Raw genomic sequence first — 12,595 nt, forward strand, 5'->3', positions numbered from 1 at the left:
GTGATCTTGAACAAGTACCTTCACCTCCCAGAACCGTGTCCCCTCACTTCTTCAACAAACAGCTAATTAAATTATGTCTATAATTCTTCCTGGTCAAAGTGCATCATTCTTTGATCCTGATTCCCTTTCTTCTTACTACTAATACACCGTATATAACAACGTAGTCTACAATGCTTATACACCAGGCTAAGTTGTTATTACTATTTCTTACAAAACATAAATTACTACTCATGAACTATGTAACACTAAAAATGAACACTATGTGCAATTTCGAAAACAACTTTGTTAAATTTATTTCAGGTATGATGCAGCAAATGAGGTATTTAACATACCACTGTGAGGGTAAACCTTGGTTTTAAAACCCAGCAAATAAAAACTGGATCTGAAAAACTGGAGCTAAGGTTGCTAAGGTCCATCACCTTTATGAGAGTAGAGGGACTTAGAACATACCATTTTCCCGAGAACTGGGCAGATAATCTGGAGCAAGAGGGCAGGGGGTGGTAAATTGGTAGAAAATTAAAGAAACATTTTCCCTAGCTGTTTGATTTTTCACGCTGTTGAGTTTGAGGTTACAGTCTGTAACTCGAATGTGAAACATCACTGGGAGGAAGGGAACTCATTTAATATTATGTTAGTTGTGGAATTATAACTAGGCGTAAAGCAAAGAAAGCAGTTATCTATTATTCATTCCTTCTGAATAGACATTTCCTGTCTGTGAATACAAAGCATGACTAGAATTCACTTGCTAAAACTCAGAGATGCTACAAGAGAACATTTCACTTTCATTTGATCTGACCTTGTATATGATAATGGAGATTCTTTAAAACATTGATGCTTGTCTGTTCTCCTTATATTGCACCCCCGAGAATTATTCCTACCTCCGGCCCCAGAGTGGAGAAAATTAACATTAGAGGGTTTCAGTGACTTGTCCAAGCCATGCCAATTCTCTGTCTCTTTGGGCAATCCTGAACAGATGCGGCCATAAAACCCAGTCAAGTTAGTCATCTACGCAGTGTTGGGGGAAGAGGGAGAATCTCCCTCTGCCCTTTCCCTTAAGGTTCTTATGGCTGGCCAAATAATTAACAAGACAGGTTAGCAGGAGAAATTAATACCAAGTTTAACAACATGTATACATGGGAGAAACTCAGAAATGAGCAACTCGTCCCTCTGACTAAGCTGCTTGTTTAAGTATTGCAGCTAAAGGCGAGGAGCGTGTTGGGGGTGGGTAGTGGCCTGGGACTTCAGAGGGCAGGAGGACAATTCTTTTCAGGGTCATCTATAGACAATGTGGTCAGGGAGAGACAGAGTTTTTGATAAAAGGGGCTTGGTGCCCCTCCCATTGTAACATCTATTTTACATTATCTTTATAGCCATCATGATAGAAGATCTGTTCCAGGAAGGAGCCACCATGTCAAGTTCTTTAGGCAGTTAGTGGGGGAGGTCAAATGTCCTTCAGAGAAAATAATCAAGGTAAAGAGATATATTTCAGGGTGGCCAAATTTTGATCTCCCACAGCAGCCATATGTGACCGCCTATGTTACATGAAGGATTTCTCTCACTTCATGAGCCCACCTAGCCGGCACGTCAGATTGACCAGAAATTAACATACTTCTTTGTTCATTCCAAGTGTCTCTAGCTGCAGAGTGAACCTGCAAAGATGGCTTCCCTTTAGCACGGTGACAGAAAAGAAGTGTCCTGACTAGAGACACTGTACAGAACACAGATGTACTAGACATAGACGCACCAGACACAGATGAGCCCCAGGCCCAACTGCTAAGTCATGTGCCCTATCTCCTGACCAAGGCCTTGACTGAACCAAAGCATATGACCCCAAGCTGCAAAGAACCTCAGGAAACAGAGATAAGACTCCCTTTTGTTTTTGTCTTTTGTTTTTGCTTTCTCGAATTAAATTATGCACTAAATCAACTTTAAAATTCAGTCAGATTTGACCTAGAATTTAATCACAGAGTCAGTTTTGACCTAGAATCTAATCTACTCATTTTCTAAAAATTATTAAATCAGAACATAATCTCATTGAATTGATACGTCATCCAGTTTAAGACCTCCAAAAATTGATGGCTAGATGGATGGATAGATGGGTGGGTGGGAGGATGGATGGATGGATGGATGGACAGATGGATGGATAGATGGTTTGATGGATGGATGATAGATGAATAGATGAGATGGATGAGTTCTCTTTCCTGGACTGTAGTTACTGGCTCCAACCTCTAGGAGTATATAACGTACCTCTTCATGTAGATACCACCTTGCTAAAAGCCTGCGCTGATTGAAAAGTGAATGTAAATTTTCTGTGATGAGCTTTTTATCATGTTCATAAGAAGGGGACGTCTGATATAAAGTAGTAAAACAAGAATAAACAAACTCACAATTTGGAGTAGCAGCTCTGGGGACAATAACAAGGTTTTCCAATCTCCCAGATCATAATTACCAGTGTAAAGAATTAAAGGGAAGTTCAGGAAGGAGTGCTTAAACCTTTTGTAAATTTAAAAACAAGTAATGATCTCCATTGCTGTTCTCCAGGTTTATTCAAATTTGGACAATTAGGACAATTAAACATAAAACAGAGACAGTTCTAAAGAGGGAGCTGCAACAAAGCAGAATAATTGCTTATACGAGCTATCAAATTTACATAAAAAAAGATTAAAAAGCTGATTTACATTTAAAAAACAAGATCAGGCAACATCTAAAATAGATAACACAACCCGATGAGAAAAGCTCTTTTCATCAATAAAGGAGAAGCAAAGGTGATTATACATAACAAAACTAATCTTCTATATTGCGTTAATCACCTAAAACCACTTTAACTGTTTATTTGGGAACTGTTATGTGAAAAAAAAATATTGCATGTGAAAGCGTCTAATTTCCAGGTTGCAATAAAACATAGACACCATCAAGACCCTGCTCACACACTCCCTGTTCCTCACCTGCTCTCTTCTCTAGATCCTGTCTTCTCTTGGTTATCAAATTGTTCACCAATTACAAATCCACTCATTCTAGAACTTGAAAATTTGCCACGTAATTGGTTTAACAGATGCCTCCAGAATAGCTGTTCTGTTTATTGTTAAAGTATCTCATGAACAAAGTAAAATGTAAAGACTTTTCCTTCCTAGACTGAGCACCTATGTGACATTTTGAGCTTTTTTCAAAACAGAGAAAACATAATTACCTGAATTTTAATATGTGCCATCACCAGATCTTTTGTTAATATTTACTATTTTATTGTGTGTGTGTGTTTTCAAGAATAGCTATTTATTCATTAGTTAGGTACATTCATGATTTGAGCTTGAGGAATCAAAAACACTTACACATATCTCAAAATTGAGGGATCAATTGCCATTAATAAATATGTTACTGTTCTTAGATCTTCTTGTTAAATCACCCTAGAAGTTAAGAAGAAAATTACAATTATCCCAGTCACGAATTTGAGTTGATTAAGAAAAACAGCAAGAAGGTAGAAATTGGGAGAAATTTCCATTTCAGTCCACTTATAAAGAAGCAATGAAATGCTGATGATGTTGAAAGCTTTCAATATACCCCATGATGGGGCTCAGGACACACTAGCCCAAAGTATGGACCCTGGGCGTATTGAATGGTTTAAGCTGAAGGAGTCTGAGAAACAGCAGGTGCAGGAAGGATTCTCTGACCCTCCCTGAAGCAAGCCATAACACCCTCCTATGAGAGGGGCCCTCCCTCTACCCGAGGAAGGAGCATCCTTGTCTCTGAGGAAGGAGGGATGCTGAGAGGAGTCTGGACAAACAGGCCTTGCTCTGTCTCCCCAGTTTACTCCCTTAGCTCACACCCTTCATCCTACCATGTTTCCACAACTTCTACTCTTCATCAAACCTCGCGCAAAAATACAGGTTTACTGTTTCCTCAGGTCTTCCTTTTCTTACGAAGGCTCCCGTGTCATTTACAACTTATATTAAATAAATTTGTATGCTTTTCTCTTATTCATCTGTCTTATGTTAGAGGGGCCCCAGCCAAAAACCTAGAAGAGTAGAAGGAAAAGACATTTTTCCTCCCCTATGCAAGACATCAAGATAAACAACATGAATGAAAACAAAATCCAAACTTAAGAGAAGATAGAGTTGACTTTAAATTATTTTACAAATTCTCTCAAAACTTGTCCATACATTCCTTTAGCTCCTCTGTCTTAAAACTCTTCATGTGAAAAGTGCCTACTATATGTTGTTTACATGGAATAGTTCCAATTGCACATATTTGTGAATCAAATAGAAAGTATTTGTATGTTACAAAGGCACCAAATATTATCTAGCTGAGTTGGGCATCACTTTTTTTTAGTCAAATGAATCCAGTTTCTCACTCATTTCTATTATAAATAGGAAATTCCACAGGAAACAGAAAAGACAGCTTATGGCAAAAAAAAAAAAATATATGGTGGGAAGGGGGTCAGCGCTGTGGCCTCTCCTGAGCTGTGGTACCCGGAGTCCTGAGCTCCCAGAAACTGAAAACATCGTGTGCTTTCACTGCGGAAAGGCATCAATTAACACCTCCCGTCATCACGTCTGTAAATTTGTAATTTCCCACATCTGATTTATTTAAAAGTAACACAATAATAAAAAGTGTCACAAAAGGTAGAGGTTAAGGACGGGCCATCAACCCTCACACACACAGAGTGAAACAACAGCACGGCAAGAACTCGTGTGACAACAGGATTCCGACACTGTAAACCTCTCCCAATACTCTGGTCGTATAATGCACCTCCTTCCACGGGAACAGTCCTAAAGCACTTCCCAGGGATCAGAAAAGACAGGGACTGAATCCGAGACAGAGGGAGCGACAGCCAGGTTCCAAAATGAAAAGATGAACTAGAAAGTGAAAGTCACCCTGAATCCCTTGGATAAAGGTCCTATAAATATTTATTATCGTTGTTATTATTACAGTAAAACATGCCTCAGCCCTCAACACAACCATTTCGACTGGATGAGCAGTGCACGCAGGGAGAGAAGATAAAAGCTTGCTGTCACAGAGTAGCCATGTGAACTGGAATCTAGTCAGCATTTGTCACATAATATTTGCAAATGTCCACAATATGCTGATATATGAAATGCAGAAAAGACACAGCATGTACTTTAAGAGGTATGGAAGGTACAAGATAAGACAGGGCAAAAACATACAGAATAATAAGACACGAAAACATATAACAAGAGGTGCTATAAACAAAAGAACAAACAACGTGGATGAATCTCAAGATGTAACAACGAGTGAACGAGGCCAGATATAAAGGAATACATAGTGTATGAGTCTATTAAATGAAGTTCAAGAAACACAACTCGTCTGTCATTAGAAGTCCGAAGAGCGCTTACCTGTTCCCGGTAGGTGGACGATAATGGGCTGAGAAGGAAACGGCCTAGGTCTTGATCCAGGTGGTGCCTTCCTACAAAAATACATTTGTAAAAATTCATCAACCTGCACCCTTAAGATGTGTGCCCTTTATGTATGTTATTCCACACATTTTTTTTTAAATGTTTAAATAAAGAAATGCTACAGGTGCCACCTCTGTGGAATTCTCATGAGCAGATGTCAGAGGGATGCAGGAGTGACTGGAGTGAGCAGAGAGGGGCAGGGGCCCTCAGAGAATGTTCCAAGAGTGTGGTTTCTGTATGCTAAGGGACTTGATTCCGCAGAGAGGAAGGGAGAGGACATTCCCCACAAAGGAATAGTAAGAGGCTCCTAGATAGTCCTAGACCATGTTTCCAAGTCATTAAAAATACCATGGACCTGTGACTACAGCAGAAGGCTCAGGGATGAAAGATCCTGCAAAACGCTCTCAGCAGAACAAATGGCGGATGGCTTCTATGACACAAGAATTTTGGTGACATAAGCTATCCCAAGATGGTTTAGGGTCAGAATATTTAAAGTCTTCTCACAACGGGTGAAAGTCGGAGCTCAAACAACTGCTTAAGTCCACAGACATCGCAGATGCAGTCTTCAAAATGGCATCTATTTCTTCCGAGAGCACACTGAGAAACAGCCATGCCAAATCGACTGCAGGCACAGAAGAGGAAGAGCGCCCTTCTCTCTCCGCCTCTCACACCCACCATTTCTTCAACAGTAAGATCAGCAGGGGGCTGGGCTCCCTGAAACAGAGCCTGAGACAGAATTCAGGGGTTCATGATTTACTGAGAATGTACTCGAAAGCAAAAAGCTGTCAGGAGGTGAGGGAAGCAGGCTGGGGAAGAGGAGGGAGGCCCCGAGAGGAGAATCTCTTCAGGCAAGAAATCTCACTTTTTGTACTCGTCCTGTCAATCATTTACTACAGCTGGGTGGAGAGGACAGTAACCTGCAAAGAGGCCCTGTTGGCCCAGGGCAACTCTCTGGAGAAAGGTAAGCCATATGATATTAGCAGCCAACACTCCAGGAAGCTGGGGATGTGTGTGGCCTGCTAGAGGGATCCAGGCTGGGCAGTGTCCACTACCGTAGCTACTTGAGCACTACACCCAGCTTTAAATAGCAGTTCCCATTGGCAATCACATCAGCCCATTACCTTCACACAATCCTCATGATCTGTACAGCCAACATCTAAAAAAATCATTTGGTTTTTCTACAAAACAAATCTCATCTTAATAGCCAAGACACAGATTGGTTTCGGTGACATTCGCATCTCCTGTGTTAGCAGCAGTAGTAAAACAAACAGATGATCATCAGCACTGGGCTGTGGCAGTGGGCTCCAGTTTGCCTTCAGAAATGACTTTCCTTCAGATCCCGGGAAATCTGGGAGTAAGAGAGAAACAGAATGAAAGTTCAAGAGAGGGACAGAAAGTGTCTCCTCTCAAACTGTAAATCATAGAAATTGAATTAGATCATCTCAAATTGAGGGACAAAAAGCAGTTATAGATCCATTTCACGACACTGGCTGACATGGATTCCATTTGTGACTCACTGAGCAGCATTACTTATTCTGAGTGCTCCTCTGACAATGCAAGCACTTAACATGAAGACATGTGTAACATTACAGGAGGATAAAGCAAAGAGTGAAATCCTGTGGTTTGCCTAGAAAGCAAACTCTGAGCATCAGGCATATGCATTTCTGAGTCTGCTCTCAGTGTCTGTTAAATTTTCCTTTTTGCATAGCTCAAAATATATAAGATCCTATTCTCTTTCCAGATGCAATCAACAAAATCAAATCATTTCTATCTCAGCCTTAGGGCGATAGATCAATAGCAGAAGACTATAAGGTAACTGGATCAGCCAGGGATCCAGCTAGGGTAAGTGAGGAGACTTCAATGACTTTAATTGTGGGTATGGGTAGGGCTAAAAGAAACCAACAAGAATGGTGAAGCACGCTGGAGCCAGCAACAGTGGAGCTGTCACCAGCCCTGAGTGAGAAGAGTAAGAGAGGGGAGCAGAAGCTGCAGAGAGGGGCCAGATCGATCCCAAGAGCTGAGGCCTCCAGGAGAGGACGGGACCCCCTGCGAAAGCAAGCTGGGCGAATAAACACCCCACCCCGGCCTTCTCCCACCTTCTGATCACCTGTCAGGGCTACCCTTGTCCCATTCCATCCAGAAGTGAGGGAGCCAGGGTCTGCCCAATGCAGCCCACACAGGGCACAGAGCAGGCAGGAGAAGGGTGGAGAGCGGGTCTAGGGCAGCAAACAGATAAAATCCAGCACGATATCCAGCTATCCTAAGCATGGAATTGATATCTTTTATAAACAGGTTGAAGTTATAGTTTTAAGAAAAAAAAGTAGTTCCTTCAATTTATTCCTTGTGGGAAGCGCTTCATATGTTATTGGTAATATACAACAACTGCTGTACATCAGGCACTTACCAGATGCTTTACTGTTAGTTATTTATGCTATTTAATCCTCATAATAACTGTGTGGTGGGTAAAATTAGCTTCGTTTTGTAAATGATCAACTTGAGGCTTTGCAGGGCCTAGTACCTGGCTTCACGTACACGGGGAGGAAGAGCAGGAGCCGAGTTGAGACAGAACTCTGTGACACCACAGCCACACGCTCTCCTCTGTCCTGCTTCCTACAACAATGATGCTGCCATTGCTCAAAACACTTCAGAAGCCCTCCTCTGAGTTGCTTTCAGGAGTCTTACCCCCTTCCCAAAATCAGTCTCGTGACTTTATAGTCACACATTTTTAACAACAACAAAAGGAGACGGCGATGATTCATCCTCATCATGTTCACCAGATGTAAGGCCAGATGACGCTCGACTGTTTCTAAAGTCAAATTAGATTCACCCTTAAAGGACTGAGGATATTAAAAATAAGCTTTGAAAGATAACTCCAAGAGAGAAGCCTCAAAAACAACCTCTGCAATGCCGGACATCCCAATTCAGAAAGTGGCACCTTTAAAACCAACAGGGGTTTTCTCGCAGAATAATCCAGGCCTCCAAAAGAGGCCCACTGCTTATTTATAGGAGCAGGAAAATCAGAAACAACCTAAATCTCCAAATATAGGGCAATTCGTAAATAAATGTGTTTGTGTACCGCCTCCCTCCACTGCACCCTACCCTTCATCAGATGGAAACCAACACAGGCGGGAGCTCACTGCCTTTGCCAACTGCTCCACCCAGCTCCATGCACCGGGCTGGGCGCGCAGCAGACCCTCATAGATATCTGCTGAATGAATGTATGGAATTCCCCTTCCTTCCTAGAGCATAACCTCCGTGTTAAGTATCCCACAACCTTTGATGTCATTCTGCATGAAGAAGAACTGATAACAATGAACACAAAGTGTTTTGTTCCTTCACATATAAGGCCAGCAAATAATCTACAGAATTATATATGGGAAAGTAAGAAAATAAATAACCCCCTACTCCTTTCATCCTCTACACCACACCCCCGGCCAGCTTCCCTCTCTCCCTCACACACTCGAGTGTCAAAACAATCACCAGTTCTGTTTGGCAGACATCAAGCATCCTTTTCTTGCAAGGCCATCCAAAAAATAATGAGTATTATTACATCTCCTCCACAGCTAATACTAAAAGTGCTAAGAGAGATAGCACTTTGCTGGTTCGCATCTAAAATTTAGACAATCAACCATGAATGCCTCAGGCTGATCACATGCTGGGAGAAGCAATAATAATACGTCTGGCCAGAGTTCCCTGCCAACTGGAAGGCCCAGGTTGGGGAGCAGATGTGCTGTGGAGGTGATACATTTGGCTTTCAGTGGGGAGGGTCTGTGGGCCTCATCTGTCTTCCGCACCCCTACTGGTCAGCTCAGAGATCAGCACTAAGGCCAGCTGCTTCAGGACAAGCTCTTGTGTGTATCCTCTGGGCACAGGGAGAGAAGCCCCCTAAGGAGGAGGCTTTGCTCACAGGCTCCTCTTTTTGGTGTGGAGTCCACTCCTCCTTTCCCCACAGCCAGGGTTTCGTGGCATTCTTCTAGGTGGCATTCTTCTTCTAGGGAGACTTCAGTGCTCCCCTGCTCTGCTAGGAAAGTCCAACTCCTGCATATGGAAGCAGCCTGCAGGCTGCAGCCAGGCGGGCTGCAAGCCACAGATGATCCTGTGCAGAATCAATAAGCCTCCGTCGCTGCCACGAGAGGGGGACCCTGAGCTTATCAGCTGCATCATGATAAGTACCTATTTGCCTGACAGCTCCTCAATCAATAACTTTGTTATTGTTTGCATTATCCGACTATAAGTTTGGTCAATATACCCAGCTAATGGGTAACACGAGGCAGGATTGCATTTCAATTTTTTTTTAAGTTTAACTCTCTCTGCACCAGGTAGAACGAGTCACTAAGCGAACCTCACTGGCTCTACTTCTGCCTTTGCTGAGTTTTACGGAACCCCTCCAAGACATGGGCTGTCTGGAGACAAGGAAATTAATGCTGCCCAGGTCTAAACCAAATTGAATAAACCCTGCATCTCTTTGCTATTATTTTTATTAGGTTTTCACAAGGACGGGCAGATGTTTTTGTGTGTGTGTATGTGTGTGTTTCCTTTACTTACATCACTGGAGAGAAGAGAATAACCTCGCTAGTATGCAGTCACGATGCGCAACACAAATGGTATCAGCTGGGTGAAAAGTGTGTGTGGATCTAAAGAGGTCTGAACCCCTTGGCACGATTAGCCTAAGATATATATGGTAACACCAATATAGAAATACATATTCTTGAATCTTGCCACAAATCAGCTCCGTGCCCATATCAGAAGGGCCCTGGCCATTGTTCGAGAACCATGATCAGATGGCCCGGCATGTGGCAGTGGTTCCAGCTGGCCTCCCACCCTTCTCGAGATTGCACGGGGCTCTTATATGCGATCGGGCCCACAAGGTTATGGCTAATAATAAAAAAGAAATAAAACTCATAGTAACAAACGTGTAATTGTCACATTAAAAATATTTACTAGTTTCTCCAGTCCAGATTTAGTGGCAACCCCAAGTACAGAGGGAATAAACAAACTGCTCACTTACCAGAATGAGCCTGGTAGTATCATCACCTACTTCATCATTCTGCCTTTTAGTGCCTTTTTTCCCCTTTTTTTGATTGGTTCTAATTATTTATGTATAACTGCATTGGTAATGGGGTATAAATATACAGATCACAGGAAGGTTTCTTTTTAATAAATTAAATTTAAAACTCGGCTATAGGATTTTCAAATTGCAAACTGCTGCTTCCTAGTTCCTGAGCTTGTGGAACCCAGAGCCCCCCTTCCAGCCCGTGCAGCCTTGCCCCTGGTTGTACAGCTGTGGCCCAGAGAGGTGAGTGACTGCCCAGGTCACGCATCTGTCCTCTCAGCAGTGGGTCAACTTCCTGCCATCAGCTCCCAGCTCTGCAGGACTGCCACACACTGTTTGCCTCTGCTGTCCTGTTTCTCCACTTCTGATCCCTCATGGGTTCATTTCTTTGTCTTTCATTAGAGAGAGCATGGGGATAATGGGCAGCCGCTTAGAACGAGCAAACACTTGACCTCTATCGCATCTCTGACCGTTGGTTCAGACCTTCTTTGTAATTTGCAAGGGAGAGGAAGACAGAAGGAGAGGGAGGAAAACAAGACAGTGCCAGAGGAAGGAATAAGGCAAAGGGGTGAGGGGGTGGTTTGTGTCGATCTGCTCAGACACAGGAGACGTGGACAAATACCCTCCAAAGCCCTCCTTCCCTCCCCCTCTATTACCTTCACCTAAAGTCCCAACGAGAATTGATCCAGCCAACAAACAGATCCAAAGGGGCTAACGGGGCTGACATGGATGTATCATGGGAAATAATGAGTCATGGAAAATTATGAATGAAAACCAAGTGTAACCAACATAGGGCTACAGATGGGAGGGGTGGTGACAATTCCAAGGCATCAACTCCTTCATTCCACATCACGACTGACAGGGTTCAGGACACACTGCCCCAAAATGTGGCACCTTGTACTGTACATTGAGTATTTTAAGCTGAAGGAGTTTGAGAAAACGGCAGGTGCGGGAGGGACTCTCTGACCCTCCCTGAAGCTGGTCATAACACCCTCTCGTGAGGGGGCCCTCCCTGTACCCGAGGAAAGAGCATCCTTGTCCCAAGACGGAGGGACGCTGATAGGTGTCCTCTGGAACCGCAGGCCTTGCTCTGTCTCCCCAGTTCCCTAACACTTAGCTCACACCCTTTGTCCTATCACGTCTTCCCATGACTCCACTCCTCACCAAACCCAGCATAAAAACACTCAGTTTTAACCATTTCTTCAGTCTTCATTTCCTTGTGAAGGCTCCCGTATCACATACAACTTACACTAAGTAAATCTGTATGCTTTTCTCCTGTTAATCTGTCTTTGTCAGTTTAATTTTCAGACCCAGCCAGGGACCCTAAGAGGGTCAAGGAAAACTTTTTTCTCTGCTGCATGACATTCATCCCAGAACCCATGCTCCCGGGTGCCCTCATCTGGGCCACACCATTAGGACCAGGGTTCTGGCACCCGACACGGAGGGGCTGACTGAGGTTACTTCTTCAGCCTCCTGTCCTGTGGCTAAACCGAAGGCTATGGTTTCACACTGATGTCCTGCTCTTTTCTTTCACTCAAGTGATCCTATCTTTAAATTCTGGGAGGCGTGGAGAGAGGTGGCTACTGAGAGATGCTGCATGAGCAGCAATCACGTTTAAGCCCGTGAACCTCAGACCGAGTTCCGTGAGAAAGGAGGGGCAGCTGGGTTGTGCAGGGCCTTCCTGGGGTGCGTGCTGAGTTGGTGACATATTTGGTCCCCACGTTCCTAACAGCCTCTCACTTTCCCTTCTGTGTAGACGTGATTTCCCGTGTGGCACACTCCACGAGCTTGGATCCCAAGTTCTACAGCTGTCCCCTTCATGAATTGGTAGGTTTAGTTCATGATTTACCCTCCAAACACCATCTCGATACAGCACTGACTCCAGGCTCCCAAGGCCCGTCTGGCAAGTCACAGGATTCTGTGGAAGTAAGTTCTCTCAAGCAAGTCTGTCCTTGGCACTGTAAGCTGAAACAAGGCAATTTCAGCCTCTCTGGCCACGTGTTCACGTGTGTTCCTTGCACACAGAATCCAGGTGGAAGGTCAGAGCTGTGTCTGTCTCTACACTGACTTCTTGCTGTGAGGCTGGTGGGGAATTGCCTGACTCCCAGATGTCTACATTAGGCCTACTAACACG

At 43.6% G+C, this 12,595-nt stretch overlaps 1 long non-coding RNA gene across 10 annotated transcripts in view; it reads right to left on the reverse strand.

Moving 5' to 3' along the window:
- Positions 1–12,595, reverse strand: part of LOC147916365 (uncharacterized) — a 106,876-nt gene that overhangs the window by 41,862 nt on the left and 52,419 nt on the right. For 9 of the 10 annotated variants that reach the window (XR_015553265.1, XR_015553264.1, XR_015553260.1 and 6 more), the window contains 2 exons: positions 6,530–6,756; positions 5,349–5,419 (listed from right to left, as the gene is read on the reverse strand). This is a non-coding gene — a long non-coding RNA (uncharacterized LOC147916365). Of the gene's footprint in view, positions 1–3,326; positions 3,402–5,348; positions 5,420–6,529; positions 6,757–12,595 lie in introns of all 10 variants that reach the window. The other variant, XR_015553261.1, reaches the window with a different exon arrangement.

This window comes from Ceratotherium simum, chromosome 9, assembly GCF_057802395.1.
Source record: "Ceratotherium simum simum isolate JZ-2026a chromosome 9, ASM5780239v1, whole genome shotgun sequence".
Classification (NCBI taxonomy): Eukaryota; Metazoa; Chordata; class Mammalia; order Perissodactyla; family Rhinocerotidae; genus Ceratotherium; species Ceratotherium simum.